We start from the raw sequence: 18,062 nt of genomic DNA, 5'->3' as shown, positions 1-18,062 counted from the left end.
CGCTCAAGTCTGCATTCCTGGACTGTGAGACTGTGAAGGTCACGCAACTGCCTGAGTCTGTACCCATCAGCTTCTCACTAGGAGAGGAGATAAATGCACAACGGTGGCTGCGTGGATGTGGCACCAAGCTACCTAGCAAGTGCTACTATTTAAAGGAAAGCAGCAGCAACAAATGACCTACTGAAGACTGACACGAGGCCCGTAGAAATTGAGATCGCATGGACCAGAAGTGCCAAGGGAAGGGACAAAGTTGTAAATGCATTTCCCTATTGTCTTTTAACACTAAACCAAAAGAAAAACTGCCTTTGCTCCTGCCCTGTCTGCTGTGCGATGATTTCTACAAAAAAGCAGTATGTGAGCCAGTCACTGGCTCTGTACCTGCCCCGAACACCCCAAAATCAGCTGCATCCCCACCTGGCACACGTGAGGAACCCCCCCTTTGCCCCAAAGGGCCTGAACAGGACCACGAACGTGACCTGCTTTGACCAAACGCTGCCGAGCTCTGTGCTTTGGGTAGCGCTAAATAATTCGGCCATCTGGACAGTGTCAGGGAGAAAAGATCTCTGGAGAGGGGAGAGCTGCGTTCCTTCAGCTGGACAGGAGGGGAACCAGAAAAGTTTTCCTTTCCTGGGGAAGCAGGGCTGGGATCTTTCCCTCGCAGAGCATCAAAGCACAGAAACAACAGGTTTTTCTCCTTTCACAGGGCATCTCCAAAGCAGGGGAGGTAGCAGGCTTCCAGCGCGCCTGTGCCAGGCTCAGCACCTCCTTGCTGCGCCTGTCGCCTCTGACTGCCAGGCCCCAGCACAATTCACTCGTGCCGGGAAAGGGCTGGGAGGAGGCTGCGGGGTTACGGGGCTCCGTGGGAGCTGGGCTCGGGGCTGAGGCGGGGGCTGAGCCCCATCCACGTGCACCCCCCTGCACCGCAGCCTGGGGACCGGTGGCAGTCACCGGGGACACGGCGATGGCAGGGTTCTGGGTACCGAGCTTCACCGCTTGTAACGCCAGCTGGGGCCAGACCGGGTGACGGGAGGGGGCACGGCGGGGGCCTCCTCCTCCGGGAGCTCTCAGTAAAACGAAGCCCAGCGAACACAAAACAAATCCCACCCGAACAGCTCCGGCCGAGGCTGAGCTCACCAGCTGGGGACAAGCTCAGCTGGACGGATTTCAGAGCAGGTCGGGCTTCCTGGAGCAAGTTTCTCCAGGGCACGATTGCTCCAGCCGGCGCCAAGAATCCCTTCGGTGAGGAACGCTGCGCGTTTCCCCCTCTGCTCTCCCAGGCACCGCTAAGCAGAGAGGAGGGAAGGCGGCGGGGAGGCCCCTTCCCCTTCTCGCTGCCCACCTCCTCCAAGCTGCTGCCGCCCCCCGCCCCGAGCCATTTCCCGGCACGCAGGGAAGGTGGGCTTGGGGACAAAGCCACCCCCAAGCTCCCGGCTGCCTCGCTGCCATGCCAGTCCCTCCTGCTTTAAACCCCAGCTCCTCACAAAATGTCTCTGCCGCTGCCTGCCAGGCCCGGCCCCAGCCTCCCAAGAGCTGGCTGTCGCGGCGGTGTCGCTCGGAGAGGAGGGGGGGGGGATCTATCTTTATCCGCGCTGGGAAGCGCCATGTGCGGCGCTGGCACCGTACGAGTAATTAACAATAACGAAAAGTTGGGGTTGCCATGGATATGGTGTTCTATTTACAACACGCATCTCTCCCAACACCCGGACCCGCGCAGCAACCCCGGGAAATCAGGAGCCCATTCACAGCCTCGGCGCGTGCTTTTATTTTTAACGGGGGCGCTGCGGCATCGGGGGCGGCACACGGGGGTCCGGCGCTGCCCTTCCTCACCCAGGCCCCTGGGCAGCTGCCAACAGCACAAAGAAACCCGGCAAAATGCTTGTCAGACACCCCAAGCTAACCGTTCGTGTTTTTTTGTGAACAATAATAAAAGACGGTCCCCACGCACCACTTGAGAACTTGGCTGCTAGCGGGCCCTCGTTGCAGACCCTGCTTCGGGGTCAGCGTTACTTCAGGGGAGGAAAATAAAACAGGAAAGAGCCTGCCCCTGGGTTTGTTCTGTGCGCGGGGCTCTCACGCACGGCGCTCGGGAACGCCAGAGCCTGTTGGCACACTGCGGGCTCTCTGCTAAGGATTGCAGTCGGTTTAATTAGAGACTCAGGTGAACATGAAAGATTAAATATGGAACAAGGCTGGGGAAGGATGGGAAGACGGCCAGTTTGGGTTCACGTGCCTATCTGGATCCCGGCAGCATTAATTACAGCGGAGCCCCGGCGATAGGGAGAGGCTGGAGCTGTTCTGTCCCCGCACGTTCTTGGTCACCCCTAACAGCCATCGCACGAGGCATGTGCAGGGCGAATCTTTGGCGCTGGTATTTGCCTGCCATTAAAAGCATCGGTATTATTTTTTTTTCCCTGACAGCTGCAGCCACGCCAGCAGCGAACACCCTCAGCCCTTCGGTGACTCAGAGCCGGGAGGTTTGGGCTGCCCGGACCGGGTCCCGGGGGCTCGTGCAGCCCCCAGCACAACCCCAGGCTCCCCAGCTCCTGACGGACGCAGCAGGCTGCAGCGGAGCAGATAACGCTGATAACAGAGTCACAAAAAGCCCTACTTCTGCTGCCTGCTCAAGTTCCCTCAGGTGGGGCCGGTGAAACCTAAACCACCTCCTTTTGGAGACGAACATCGCTGCTCTGCAACAGCAGCTTCTCAGCTCCCGGGTAGAGGAACGCCACGAGCCTCCTCCCGGCCTGTTTGGAACAAACGCAGAAAAATCCACTCGGAGCTGCCCCGCAGCAATTTCCTCTGCTCCTCCAACAAACTGGTTCAGCAGCCTTCCGGGAAAAACAGCGCGGGTTCGTCGGTACAGAGAAAGTGCGTGCAGCGGCACCGGGAGAGCCAACGCGTTCCCGCCCCGCGCGTGGGGCCGCCGGGGAGCACGCGCGTGTGCACGAACACCGCGGCCCCTGGGCCCTGCAACTTTTCCCCAAGGAGCCGTTCGTGCTTCTAGAGGGAACCGCAGGCCGGGCTGTGCACCCCGACCGCATCGGCACACCGCAGCAGTGCCAGGTGGAAGCGGCACGGGAACCCGAAAAGCATCAGAGGGAGTAGGAAAGAGCAGGAGAAACCCGAACACAGGCGAGCGCTCAGGGTGGCCCAGCGTTTTGTACTCTCGTGGCTTGGGAAATCTTAGGGATTGCCTGGTCTGCACAGGTCGTGTCCTCGCAGCAGAGCGGGGCAGTCGCTGCCCGGGGACGGTGCTCTGGGGACAGCTGCCACCGCGTCCCCAAGAGGGGCTGAGGCTGCCTGCAGCCGCGAGCGGGACTGCGTCGGCCGTATCAGTGCTGGCCCTGTTTGCTAAACAACAAAGGGGCTTTAAGAGCGTCGCCGCGTGCAGGCAAAAGCATGAATGAGGCTGGAAATTCAGGAGACGTTTGAGGCCCCTGCAGCGAGGCAGAGACCCCAGCTTGGCCATCCCAGAGACAGGCGGTGATGTGCGGGCCGGGACGGGAGGGAGCCGTGGCGGGAGAGGTGCAAGGAGGGACGAGCGCCCCAGGAGGCTGAGCTGCCGGCCACGTCAGTCCCTCAGCCCTCACTTCCCCGCAGCGTGTTTCCCCGGGGCACGGGGCACCACCACCCCCAGCGGGGCCGGAGGCACGCACGCACGCTGCGGCTCGCGTGGCTGCTCAGCCCCGTGACTCAGTGGACCAGCGCCCGGATGAAGCTCACCCCACCCTCCCGGCAGGATGGCGCCCCGGCACCCCTCTGCACCCAGCTTCTTGCTGAGGGAGCTGCCAAAACAGCCTGCACCAGGGGGCCCTGCGCAGTCCCCACCTCTGTTCGCCCATCTCAGCAGCCAGCAGTGCAACAAGGGGACCCCCTCAAGCCAACAACCACAGCAGAGCTGCTTCCCATGACCCCACGGAGCCCGCCGTCCCCCACAGGCGGAAGAGCAGAGGGAAAACTGGCCCCAGCGCGTGGTGCTTCCCCCGTGCAGGAGCGTGCAGGGATGCCCGGGCTGCCAGGGCGAGGCGCGAGGACGGCCCGCGGTGACTCAGCCTTGGCACACGCGGCTCCCCGCGGCCGGGCGCACCACGCCTGGGCTACGGAAGCACTTCCCGCTCCGCGCACCGGCCTCATGAATCAGAGCGCCGCGCGGGTTCGGGAGCACCACGTGCCTTTGCAGCTGACTGCCGAGGAGGCACCGCGGCCACCTCCCGGGCTCCGTGGGCACAGGAGCCGAGCTCTCCCCCTGCCAGGGGTCAGGGAGCACCAAGGACTCGCCCCATGGGTTGGATACACAACCCCTCTGCTTCCTCCGCCGCTTGAAAGCGAGCAAAAATCCCTGCTGTGTTTTGACATTCTCCTGCCTCCCCAGAGAGGCCTCCGGTGACCTATATTTGGCCACTCAAATCATCAGAGGTGACCTAAAGCTCAGGTTCTGTTTTCCCCCATTAACAAGCCATAGCCTGAACGCCTGCTCAGGGTTCCCTCTGCTCCGCGCTGTCACCTCGCATCTAACGAGAGGCAGCCGATGGCTCCTCAGCTGGATTTATCTGCGGGAGATCACTCCCCGCATCCCCACGGGTCCCCGAGGCTGTCACTTGCGGGCTGGGGAGCAAGGAGGGGAAAAGGCAGCACCCCAAAACCGCACCACAGCCCCCTGGGTGCCCCGAGGGTGCCGCTCAGCAGGGGCCCGCACGCCGCAAGGACAGCGAACGCCCGCTGCCGAGCGGTTTAACCGCCCTGCCGTGCACTCGCTGCTGTCCGTAAGGCAGGAGGTGCCGCGGCCCCAGGCCTCTCGCATCACGGCGGGTCCCTGCGCCCTTCCAGGGACGGGTAAACTCTCGTGTAACCATGGAAACTGGAGAGGATGGCTGGCGGCGGGAGCTGGATTCCTGCGCGCGGCGCTGGGGCCGCTGCGGAAACCGGCGATCTGCTCCCCACTTGGGCGGCCGCGTGGCCACCGCTGATCACAGAGCAGGGTAGGAAAACATCCCGGTGATTAAACTAATGACCCTAATGACCGGCTGATGAACTGCGGGCCAGACGCACCCTTTGGGAATGCGCCCGGGACTGCGCTGCGCCACGCTCGCCCCAGGGATGACTGAGCTCTTCCTGGGCTCGAGGCTCCTCTTTGAGACACCACTGACCCCAAACACGGGGCCTCACGGAGGGGGCCTGGTCCTGCTTCACCTGTCTTGTCCCAGCACCATTTTTGTTTCTCTTCCAAGAGAAGAGAATCAGAATCTTTAAGGTTGGAGAAGACCTCCAAGATAGTCTGGTCCAACCACCCGTAATGCACAACCCTACGTGTCTAGGGGAAGGAGGGGAAGCCCCCCATGAGCTGCCACCATCCCATACAGACAAGGCAGCAGAAGAACATGTCTTTGGTGGGGACCAAGGACAAGCAGGGCCTGGAGTGCCTGGTGCCATGCATCCCCTCTGGCTGAAACTGCCCGTGCGAGAGCTGCCCGTGAGCAAATCCTGCAGAGGGGCTGAGCGTGGGGAGGAGATGATGTTTCCTTTTAACTCCTGTACCCGCTTCATTTGCTGCATCCTTGGGTCAAAGGCCTCCAGAGTTTCCCTCTTTGCCTGCTCTAACCCATGCTAAAAACACAAAGCTGCTGGCAGGGTGAAGGTTAAAAGCCCAAATTACGCCGGCACTAAAAGCATCCATCCGCCGCTGCACGAGTAGTTAAGAGCCGCCCGTGACAAGCAGCCGGCTCTGCCCAGGAATGCATTTCTCATTTTGTGGCAGTCAGAGGACAAGGGGGGAGACAGGGGGGGCTGGTTGCTCAGTGCTTGGACGAACACTACGAGGCGCTGAGGCTGCCACCCTTAAAAACATCCTCACCGCTCTCTGTGCTGCCCATTGCTGACACCCCCCCTGCCCCCCAGATTTGGGCTGTGAGGGCTCCGAGGACACAGTCCCACTCCCCCCAGCCCCAAGCAGACACCCACGGAAGGTCAGTCTGTCTGGCAGCTCCTCGGCAGACCCGAGATGTCACCTCAGAGCCATCTGCAGAGGGGAACACCTCAAAACCTGCAGGGGTACCCCGACAGCCTACCCGTGATCTAATGCCCCGCTGTGCCCTCTGCTCTCTGACCCAGGGAAGAGCGTGCAGTGATTCCCATGCAAGGGGAAATAAACAACCCCAGCTGTACCCACACATGCTGAGAGCCAGCCCCCGGCTGCCAGAAGCACCAGGGACGGCTCCACGGCGCCGGGCAGAGGGGACCTGCTGCCCCGGGGTCCGTCCCTGCCCGTGGTGCGGTGCCGCTCCACCGGGCAGGGGCAGAGGAAGAGCAGAGCAAATCTGACGCAACACAGAGGCGAAGCAAACCTCCAGCTCACAGAGCCGAAATCCTTGCATTTTCATTTTTTGGCCTTTTGAGGTTTTCTTAATTTGTCTATTTTTGTTCCTCACCCACCTCCGCGCTGAATGTGATGAGCTCCTTGGCTGGAGAGGCAGGGTTTTAAGGAAGAGCACTGGCTGTTACAAAGCAGAGAGGCTCTTGGAAAAACAGCCTCTGGAGCAATAAACAGATTTGGTGCTGAAGGCTGTGAGGGACGGCTCCATCTGGGCTGCTGAGTCACGAAACCTACTGAAGTGAGATAAAAGCCAGAGGGCTCGGAGGTAAGGGAAGCTTCCTATTAGGGATTTTTGCTATTTTGGTCCAAACACACGACGACAGCAGCAGAAAACGAACAAAACCGAGCCAGGGTGGCGATGCTTCGGAGACTGCTGGCAAGGCTCTGGCAGCCGGGGGGTTAAAGCGGAGGCTGCTGCCTCCTCCTCCTCCTCCTCCCCTGTGTCAGGCCAGCGCAGCCCGGCTGAGCTCACAGGCTGCTCCCAGCCGACATGGTGGCGAAGGCAGGGGGGTGCAGACCCCGCCACCTTCGCCTTGAGTTCCCAACAGCCCACCCTGCTGTGAGAGAAGGGACCCCAGCCCGAGGTGTCCCCTCAGCCCTGTTGTCCAGCTCCGTGTGTGCAGGGAGGTCCCAGTCCCTGAAGCACGGGCTCAGCTCCATCCTGACACTGTCCGCTCCCCATGGAGACCCCATAAGGGGACCCACCTCTGTCATGTCCCCCCCCATGCTGACAGAGTCCTTATGGGGACACAGCATGTCCCACCCCTAACAGAGCCCCCACCACGTCCCCACACTGTCACATTCCCCCAGGGACCTGCCATGTCCCACATATACTCATGTCCCCACAGGGACTCTGCCACATCCTCATGGGGAACCTGCCGTGTGCCCTCATGGACTCCGCCATCCCCATCCCCACAGGGACCCCGCCATGTCCTTACAGTCACGTCCCCACTCAGTCACAACCCCACAGGGACCGTCTAACACTCCTACAGGGACCCCGCTGTGCCCCACATATACTCCTGTCACGTTCCCAGGGGGACCCTGCCACGTCCCTACAAGAACCCTGTCAAGTCCCTAGGCTGTCAAACCCCCATGGGGACTCCCACACGTCCCCACACAGACTCTGTAATGTCCCCACAGGGACCCCACCACGTCCCCACAGGGCCCCTGCCATGCCCCACACTTATTCTTGGCATGTCCCCACAGGGACCCCACTGCTCCCCACATATGCTCTTGTTCCATCCCCAGATGGGGGGTACAGACCCTGCCACAACCCCAGAGGGACCCTGTCATGTCCCCAGACTGTCACACCCCCACAGGGACCTGCTCTGTCCCCTCACGGACTCTGCCACATCTCTGTCCACACAGGGACCCCACCACATCCCCACACAGACTGTGTAGTGTCCCCACACTGACACCCTCACAGGGACCCTGCTGTGTCCCCTTATGGCATTTGTAATGTCCCCTCAGCGACACCCCACAAGAACCCTGCTGCGTCCCCTCATGGAATTTGTAATGGCCCCAGAGGGGCCACGCCACGTCCCCACACGCTGTAATGTCCCCACGGTGACACCCCTACAGGGACCCTGCTGCGTCCCCTCATGGAATTTGTAATGTCCCCACACGCTGTAGTGTCCCCACAAGGAGCCTGCTGTGTCCCCTCACAGACTCTGCCACATCGCTTTCCACACAGGGACCCCCCCATGTCCCCACATGGATTCTGTAGTGTCCCCACACACTGTAATGTCCCCACGGTGACACCCCTACAGGGACCCTGCTGCGTCCCCTCATGGAATTTGTAGTGTCCCCACAGGGGCCCCCCATGTCCCCACACGCTGTAATGTCCCCACAAGGAGCCTGCTGTGCCCCCTCAGGACTCCGCCACATCTCCGTCCCCACAGGGACCCCCCCATGTCCCCACACGGATTCTGTAGCGCCCCCACACACGGCGACGCCCCCGCAGGGACCCCGCCGCGTCCCCTCACGGACTTCGGAACATCCCCACGGCGACACCGCCACGAGAACCCCGCCGCGTCCCCTCACGGAACGCGCCTCACGCCCCCCACGGGGGCCCCACCACGTCCCCACGCCCCGCCGCGGCCCCGGCCCGGCCTCGCTGCGCCTTTAAGGGCGGGCCGGGCGCCATCCGCTCCGCCCGGGGGCAGAGCCGGGCGGGCTCAGCCCCGCCGTAGCCGGGCAACTGCCGCCGGGCAACTGCCACCGGGGGGCGGGCGGGGGGCGGGCGGGAGGCAGGAGGGAGGGCGGCCCCGGCAGCGCCGCGATCAGGTGGCAGCGCCGCGACGGAGCCGGCAGCCGGCGGATAAAAGTGCTGCCCGCCGCCGCGGGACGGCCGCCGCGGAGCCGAGCCGAGCCGAGCCGAGCCGCCAAGGAGCCGAGGTAAGCGCCGGGGCGGGTCCCGGTGCCCAGCGGGGGTCGGGAGTTGCGGGGCGACAACGCGGGGGGGGGTAGAGGGGGGAGCCCAACTCCGCCGTGCCGAGCCCCAGCCGAGCCGCCCCCGCCGCGGGCTCCCCGCCCGGCCCTGCTCTGCCGCCCCCCGGCCCTGCTCTGCCGCCCCCCGGCCCTGCTCTGCCGCCCCCCGGCCCTGCTCTGCCGCCCCCCGGCCCCACCGCCCCGTTCCCCCCCCCCCCGGGGGCCGCCGGCCGGGCTCAGCCCCCCCGGGGGCCGCGCAGCAGCGCCGGATCGCGGCGAGCTGGGGCCGAGACCCCCCCCCCGGTTAGGGCCACCACCGGCTGACAGCAGCCCCCCCCCGGTGGTGGCGGCTTCAGGGGGACCGTGCGGCAGGGGAACTCCGTGAGGAGGCAAAGCCCCGCTGGGGGAACCCGGCTGGGGAGAGCCACCCCCTCCAGCTCCGTGCCAGGACAGCGAAGCTCAGGGCTCGGCCGCTTCCTCGCGGCTCTGGGTGCCGGCGAGGCACCCCCAGCCCTGCCTGACGCACGTCGGGGTGCTGGGCGCCCTCGGCACCCCGCTACCAGGGCACCGCGGGGCCCCGGCGCGTGCCTGCGGCCGGCCTCAGAGCCACGCCGCCTGCGTGCGCGGCCCTTGACTCAGCTCCGGAGTCGCCGCTGTGAGCAACACCGGTAATCGATGCCTGGCATGTGGCTGCGGGGAGCCGGGGAGGGTTATAACCTGTTCGACTGGACAGCAAATGAGTCTTTTATTCTGGAGCTCTGCGTATTGACGGGTGCCCTAATATCGTGTTGCGAGTTCAGTTTATCCCTAATGCCGCTGCCACGGGAACGGTGGAGGGATTAGCACCGGCAAAACATTGTTTTCCTCTTATGATACACCGGATCAGCTGTCCCTGCCCTGGCAGGGAGCGGATTCCTTCCCCCTGGGCCTCTCCGTCTACCTCCAGGCGTGCCGCTGTTCCCAGAGGCTGGGACAGGCTGGTTCTGCCTTCGCAGCACCGCCGCCCCGGTTCCCAAGCAGCGGGAGATGAGTCCCCAGTTGGGAGAGTGCTCGGCGGCTCCCACCAGCAGGAATCTGCCACCGTGCCGTGGCTGAGAGAACCCCAGTGAACATCAGGAGGGCAGCAGCAGCACAGCGGGTCGTAATCGACCCGTGCCCGACACACAGCACCGTGCCCCTGCCGCGTGCCCTTCCTGCCTTGGGGGCCTTGGGCAAGGGCGCGAGCAGCCCCACTCCCTCTGGAAACAAAGGTGAAATCCCAGGGATTTCATCCAAACCCCAAGGGATCTGCTCCTGCCTCACGCAGCGCTTCCGTGTTGATCAGGACCATATCGAAAATCACACGGTTTGACTCAGTGGCTGGACCCAACTGAAGTCTCCGAACTGGAGAGGCGGGAGAGCTCAGGCTGGTTTTGCATTCAGAAATATACTGGCTGTGGGGGAAATAGCCCTTAAAATTGGATACAATGGGAGGGAAGAAAGAGTGTGGAATGCTATACAAGAGACAGAGGTCTGCTTGAGCCTGTTTTGAGGGTCTATAAAAGCTTGGAACCCAGGCACACCGCGCAGTCGGGGTCCAGTTAGAAGTCAGGACAAGGAGAGGGAAGCAGCAGCCCAAAAGGACCATCGGTGCGAGGCCATCTCACCCTTCCCAGCTTGCTACCAGGAAGATACGGCCGCCCCTTCCTCCCATGGGCCTCACAGCAGGTTGTTTTCCCCTAGACGGCGAGGCTCATGCCTCAAACTGGGTACGGGAGCTCCTCCCAACCCCTTCCATCGCCAGGTACCCAGCCTCGCCACGTGCACGCTGAGTTACGGCTTCAAAGAGAGACGCTGAGCAACCGCAACGCGAACGGAAACGTCAACACCTAGCAGACAGGGCTCTGGTGTTTGGAAGTAGGAGGGAAATCCCTGGAGCACGGCCCCGGGCCTCCAGCACCTCGGGCAGCAAGCAGTAAGAGGGCAGCAAGCAGTAAGAGGGCAGCCGAGCTCGCTGCCCACCCTTCAGTGGGCACCGCAGGTGCACGGGGCACCCCCTGCTGCCTGCGTGACCGCTCAGCTCCTGCTGCCCAGCTCCTCTCCCCCTTCAGAAAACAAGGGCAGCCATCGGGGGTGTTGCTCCTGGCAGGACAGCTCTGCAGGTGCCTCCGCGTGCCCCCGGCATCCACGCGGGGCATCGTGGAGGCGGCACGGGCACCAGCGAGCCTTGGTTTTTCCCCCTCTGTAAACATCGCGGCCCCCCGCACGGAGCGCGGCTGCGTGTCTCCTCCTGTTCGGAGCGGGAGGCTGAGCAGGAATTCACCAGGCCAGGCGTCCCTATTCATGAGGGAAATTGGAATTCGCTCGCTGTCCCCTCTGCCGGGCGCCCGTCCATACCAACCCGGGCGCACGGAGCCTCGAGCTCCGCACCAGGAGACCAGGGGTGCTGGCCCTGGGCTGCTCGCATGGGAGGCGCTTGCTGCTGCATGTAAACTCGATTTCCAGCTAATTGATTAAAATCAGCCTCCCTTCCTGTTACCCTAAGCAACCCCATTGATGTGCTCACAAAGTGACCTCATTCCTTCCAGCTGCTGCGGGCAGGAGGCCGGGCACAGCCAGCCCGCTGCCGGCCCGCTCCCTTTCTGCTTTGCCTCCAGCTCGTGCTTTCTGCTCTTACAGCCCCTGCTGAACCGCTGCAGGGCCTTGGGATGCGTTCACAGCCCCTGCTCGCCTGCCTGGGGGGGGATCCCTCCACCCCAGGCCTATCAGCCAGGTTCACCAGGGAGCGCTGGGGTTGCCCAGGGAAGGCGGGCTGCGCTGGGAGCGCGCACCCGTTGGCAGAGCCCCCGGAAAGGTCCGGGCGAGCGTCAGCGTGGAAGTACCGCACGATTTCCAGGGAGCTCGGGAGTGAACTCACAGCTGCCTTCAATTTTATGGGTTTTTGAAGTGGGCCAGCAGGGACAGTGCCAAGCACAGAGGTGCTCCCCCAGCGCACAGCTCTGCCGCGTCAATGAGAGGCGAAACCTCCAGCAGCATCCACGAGCCGAGCAGCCAGCCCGGCCCCGTGCCGTTCAGCTGTCAGGGAGGAGCTGGTGTCCCTCTTAAGGGACCATGCAGGGCAAGGGAGGGAGCAGGGGAGCTTCTGAGCTCCGCCTGCGCTCCAGGTGCCACCACCTGGTGCCAAAGCAAGCCGTACGCTTCAGAACAGCCGATCTCTCCTGACTTGCTTTGGGAGCAGAGGGTTGGAGAGCAGTGCCTGGTGTTCAGCTGATGGCACACCTGACACCGCACACAACTCTAGGATCCAGTTTGTGCTTCCTCAAGGCTTCATAATGGTTTTTTAGAGAGGTTTCGTGCACCCAACCCGAGTTTTTAAGCAAGATGCAGATGGCCACGCTACCGGCCTGGGCCCTGCAGGGGAGCCCCCTGCCTCTTGCTCCAAGCAGCAGACACCAAGCACAGCGCCCTGGATCACGCCACGAGCTCCAAAATAAGACAACTTTTTTTTTTCCCCCTTAAAAAAAAAAAGACAGTTTGTTTCTCATGCATAAAATCAGCCTGCTGGTTGCCGAGGGAGACTTGTCCCCGAGCAGAGCAGCTGCATCGCCCAGCAGCGTATAAATACCAGCGCTCCGGGTCACACCGGCTCCCACCTCCGTCCTCCCCAGCAGCCGGGAGGTCTCCCCGCGGGGCGAGGGCTCCGCATGAAGCTGGCAGGCCCCAGCTGCCAGGGGAGAGGAGAGGAAGCAGAGGCGAGGAGGAGGTGGCGGCAGGGAGTGGCGAGGCGCCCGTGGGCAGGCAGCCTCACGTGGGAGACGGCAGCGCGCAGAGAGAGCGGGGAGAGGCGTGCAGGCAGCAGGAGAGCAGGCAGCCAGGGGCCCTGGCGGCTGGGGCAGGTAGCAGCCCTTCCTTCGGAGCCTTCCAGAGCCTCGGCCACCTGTGGGTTGTTGGTTTTTATTTTATTTTTGTTTTCCTGCTGCTCTTTTTGGTGCTGGGAGAGCAGCAAACAGGGGAGCCAGGCTGCGTGGATGCACCCAGCCGGGCGAACGCAGGCACCGCTAACCCCTTGCCCCATCGGGTCCCACCCAGGTGCTGGTGACCAACCCCTTCCTCCCCTCTCCTGCAGCCTGCTCCTGACTCACAGAGGCGCCTTCTGTGTCCCTGCTGGCAGGGCAGGGGCCTGGCAGCCTCCAAACACACCCGCCGGGTCTGCCCTGCTCGGCTGGCGGCGGCAGAAGGGGCAGAGCACCGCCGGGCGCTCGGGAGTTAAGCTGCAGGCACACTGGGCTGCTCCAGAAGCTGCCTCCAGCCAGCTGCAAGGCATGCCCCGATGCTCTGGAAACCGTATTTTGCTATCGCTCGTTAACCCCTCGCAAGTTCTCCCAGCACGTTGCCCTGGCTGAACGCGTTTCCTCGGGTCGCTGAGCGATGAGGAGCCCAGGACCCTCCCGCAGCCAAGCCTGCGAAGGCAGCTGCGTGCTCCTGCGGGCACGGGGCACCCGGTTGTGCTGGGTGCTGTGCAAGCAGCCGGGCCTGCTCAGAGCTCCTGGGAGGCAGGTGGTTATCTGATTTAACATCCGACAGCTTCCATCCTGCGCTTGCCCAACAGGGTAACGCAGCCCGCGCGTAGGAATCGGCACGGGGATTGTCACAGGCGTAAGGTACGGCGGGGGCATCCTTTGTCACACCCCACATCTCCCCCTGCCCCTCCTGTTTCCCCATGCCCAAACCAAACTGCCCATCCCTCCACGCTCCCGAGAGGGGCCTGGAGCACTCACAGCTCCCGGAGCACAGCCATGGGCAGCCGGAGGCAGGAGAGCAACGAGCCCCAGCGGAGCAAGCGGCTGCCGAGGAGCAAGAAGCCAGCAGGCTCAGCACATCCTCGCTGCCCAGGAGAGGCAGGGCTGCCCGACGGCCCCGAACCCGCTTCAAAGTCCCCCGGACGCGGTACGAGCAAGGCCTGACCCTGGGAATGGCTGCAGTTTGTGCTCTCTGCTGAAATTTGTTTTAAATGCTGTTCTCCGAGACCATTTCCAAAGCAATTTTCTGTTCAGCCTGGCTAGGAAGAGCCCTGAGCAGGCTCATTCATTCAGCGCCTGCAATATTGACTCTTCTCTTTACTGCAGCATTAGAAAGCATTTGTCATCTCTAAAATGAATAACTTTACCTCTCCTGGGAAGGGGGAGAAGCTCGCTTCAATACTGACATTTCATACTCCCAGCCCACAAACCTGCTTCGAATCCCAGATGATGCTCCAGGAAACAAACTGGGGGCTTCTGCTTCTCTGCCTTTTTGGGGAAGCACAGCTCCCGGTTCATTTTGTCCTCCTTCAGCACTGAACTCGCTGGGACGCCTCTCGGGCCCTGCCACCCGCTTTGCTCCGCAGCGTCCCTGCTGTCCCCAGCACCGCACAGCCCTCCCACGGGCTGCAGGGAAGAGCAGGACGCCGAGGGCAGCAGCAGCAGAGGCCGGAGCAGGACCAGCCGCCCCTCCGGGGATCTGGCCACCGAGTGAGGCGTCTGCAGGACCTCAGGCAGCCCCTGGGGAGCAGGGGAGACGTTTTCACCTCTTCCAGGTGCGTTACTACTGTGCTACTGCCACACAGACCAGTACCTGCTGCAAGCCTCACTCCGGCCACTTAGGAACAAGTCAGTGCCTCTGCTCTCAAGCTAAAAGAGCCCTTAAAAATCATCCAAAACAACAAAGAAGTCAGAGGAAAGACTCCCAGCAGCCCCAGAATAAGAAACACGAAGCTCAGACTTGCCAGCTCATTGTCTGAGCCCAGTAAGCGAGGCCCTCTCATGTCCTAGAGACCGCAGCGTGTTTAACTGTGACCTCTGCCTGTGTTTGCCTCAGCCTTTGGAGCTTTCAGGGGTGTTTTCAAGCCTTTCTCAGGAGGTCCGGGGACCAAGAATGTTCTCCTGTGGGACTTTCAGCCTTCACTAACAGAGCTGTGTTTTGGGAACCAAAAAGAGAGGAGGAAATCCCAACTATTAGGAGACTTGGAACAGAAGACCCGCAAGCGCTGCCAGCAGCAGCCTTTCTGAGGGAGCGGAGCGTCCGATATTCAAACCGTCATACAGGTGTTATCTTACTGCTTCTGAAAACCCCCTTGCCTGGAGAGGAGCCCCTCCACCATCAGGAAACCCAGCCTGAGTCAGTGGCAAGCTGGTGTCGCGCTCAGCTGCCCCTCCAGCCCTACAGAGATGGGCACAGGCAGCCTCGCAGGGATCCGCTTTCATGGGCCTCCCCTGCAGCGGGGCACCTGCCCCATCTCCTGGGGGACCAGCCACGGAGGAACCACACAGCTCGGCCTCTGCGCACAGCAAAAACAGCCACGGTGCCCGACGCGAGCTCGCCAGACTTACCCCACGCAGCGACGTAGCGTGCTGGAGGCACCAGGCGAGGAGAACCAGTCCCCGGGGGCAGAAGCGAGGTCCCCGCTGCAGCAGGGGCTGGGGAGGCAGCGCCCCGTCCCCGCAAACCCCTCCTGGGGAGAGCTGCGCAGAGGGGAGCTGGAGGCTTTGGAGACCAGGCTTATCTCCGGGCTGTAATTACCCAATCGCTTCCCCCACCCCTCGTTAAGCAGATGAGGGACACGGCAGAACCCTCCAGTTCCCTGGGGGGAGGAGGCTGCACTCGTCCCCACCCCTGTGCCACCGGGGACCCCAGGGACCCTGTGCCGCCGGGGCTGGGGAGCCCCAGGACCCCACGCCGGGGTCCCCAGCGGGAGGAGCACACGGCGGCAGCCGGCGTCTGTGGATGGGGAAGCGCGAGGCAGAGCCTGGAAGGAGTTTGCTGTGGGTCAGGGCTGTTGCAAGATTAATTAGCCTGTTAATTGGGATCAGCTCAGCGACGAGGGTGCCGTGGCAGGAACACCTGGTGGCAGCCAGCCCACCGGCGAGCCGTGCTGCGCCCCAAGCCTCTCCTCGCGTTTGCGGGGAACAACAAAACCCCCGTGCTGGGAGCAGGCGAGGCGCCGGGCCTGCAGCAGGGAGGTTCGGGGGGCTCTGCGTGCCGGGGACCCTGCTGCTCCCCTGGGACTGCCGCTGCCACGCAGGGACCGCGGGCGGCACAGCCGAGGGCTGGCTGCGTGTGGCTCGTTTCGTCTTCAGCCGGTTCCCTCGCTGGTTTTTTGGTTTTTATTTTTTTTTTTTGCTTGTTTTGCCTGGAGCAGCGGCTGGGAAGAGCCGCTTGGCTCCTTCCCCGTCTCCCTGCCCCAGCGCGACGATGGGAACCGCTGCACGGCGCAGAGCAGCGCAGGGTCACAGCGGGGGCCGGGCCGGGATGAACTCGGGGGCGCTAAGGAAGGCAACCGGCACTTCACGGGAGCGAAGCGGCAGGCTTCAGGGAACCTTTGTCCGAAGCCGGCTGGGGGCCAGGCGTGAGCGATGGGAGAAAGCTCCCAGGGGCAGCTGAAGCCTCTCACCGCCACCTGAAGCGGCCGCGCCGCACAGGAGGCAGCCCCGCCACCCGTACCCGGTGAGACCCCCCCCATGTGCGTTTTCAGGCTCCCGCGGGCCGGCAGCTGCTGAGCCCGCTGCGTGGGCAGGAGGCCCGAGCTGTCACAGGCCCCGGGCGGCGCGCTGCGGTCGGTGGCACCCCCCCATCCCAGCCAGCTCCCGCTGCACAGCCGCGGCGCGGGGAAGGGCCACGCTCCTGGCAGCCCCCCGCGGCGCCGCGTTGGGTCCGAGCGCAGCAGCCGTGTCGGCCGCTTACATAACGCGGACCTCGGCGAGACGTTAACCGTTTCTGGAGGAGAGCGGAGGCAGCGCTGCCAGCGAGCAGCCGTTTTGGGGCCCCTCCGGCCTGCCCCGGGGAGGTGGCACGTAACCGAGACGTGGGCCTGCGGGCGCGCTGCCTGCGCTCCCAGCCGGCCCCAAAACCGCCCCGGTGCCCCGCTGCTGCGAGCAGGGGCGGCACAGACATCCCTCGTGCCGCTCCCCTCCTCCTGGCTGAGCGGTGGCCTCTGTAGCAGGGAGCCTCTCGTCCGACTCTGTCCGTCCTGGCCGCGCGGTGCCGTCGCGGTACGCGGGCAGCTCGCTGCCAGCCCCGGCGCCTGTGTTGTTTGCTGAGTGAGCCCAGCCCGTCACATGCAAATGTCCGGATCAGTCGGTGCCTGCGAACGGGAGCCGCGTTATGGAAGGCAGCAGGGCCCTTCCCAAGGCGCCCCGAGTGCCCCTCGCCCCCGAGGGGCCGTGGCAGCGGCGAGCACCCGCGCAGCCGGCTCCAGGAGCGGACGCCGCCGGCTGTCGCAGCCCCGCTGCCAAACCAAGCCCTGCTCCCACCGCCGAGACCAGCCGGCTCGGCCATCTCAACGTTTTAAGACCAAAAGGTTCTCTCCGCTGGCTTTTGACGCATTAGAGCTCATCTTTTCATCAAAATACGAATCCTTGGGCTGAGGAGGAAACGTGCGTGGCGCCGGAGAGTGACGCGCCCTAGCACGGAGCGGAGGAGGGCAGGATCACGCCGGCACCACACGGAGCTGGGGCTGCAGGACCCCGTGGGGACACGGCCGTCGTCTGCAGCCCCACGGGGCCAGCAGCACGCACCGACCGGGGCTGGCTGGGGCCTGGGGTGCAGCAGAGGCTGCCTTCAGGCTCACAGCTCCTCCGGCGGTGATGCTTTGTGCCCGAGGACGAGAGGACTGTTGGTGTAACAAAATCCACCCTTCTCCCCACTGCCTGGCACCCGCGGACCAAATCAGGGCTGGCCCAGGGGTGCTTAGGCGACATGCGGTGCTCGCAGAGGTGGGGTGAGCCCCGTGGGTGGGCCCGGGGACTTCTGTGGCAGCCCGTAGCACGTGCCCTGCCGTTCGCTAAGGCCAAATCCCAGAGGGACCCGAACCCCGACCACCCTGCTGGCTGCCGGCTGCTCGCTCATGCCACCGGGAGGACTCGGGAGATGTTTCTGTTCAGGTGCCGTGCGTGGTCTCGCTAACCCGGTGACAAACGCGCGAACGAAGGCCTGGATTCAGCAATTTGTAAGGGAAACCGGCGGGGCCCTCCCTGTGCGCTCCTGGCTGGGCTCCGCAGGAGCAGCCCTGCCCCGGCCCCGCGGCTGCAGCGTGTTTGCAGGTCGCCGCCACACTAACGCTTCCCAGCCCTCCTGGAGGGAGGCGTGGAGCTAAAAATCCTGTTTGGGTTTGCCTTCCGCCTGCTCCCAGCTCCGCCAGAGCTCCCGGCCCGCCCTGCCCGCCGGCAGCACCGCGCACGCTGCCTGCCCAGCGCCGGCACCCGCCAGCAGCCCCAGGCCCGCTTCCCCTCGCTCCCTGGCCGTGCGG

This window comes from Anser anser (genome assembly GCF_964211835.1).
Source record: "Anser anser genome assembly, chromosome: 20".
Classification (NCBI taxonomy): domain Eukaryota; kingdom Metazoa; phylum Chordata; class Aves; order Anseriformes; family Anatidae; genus Anser; species Anser anser.
This window is presented reverse-complemented; position numbering follows the sequence as displayed.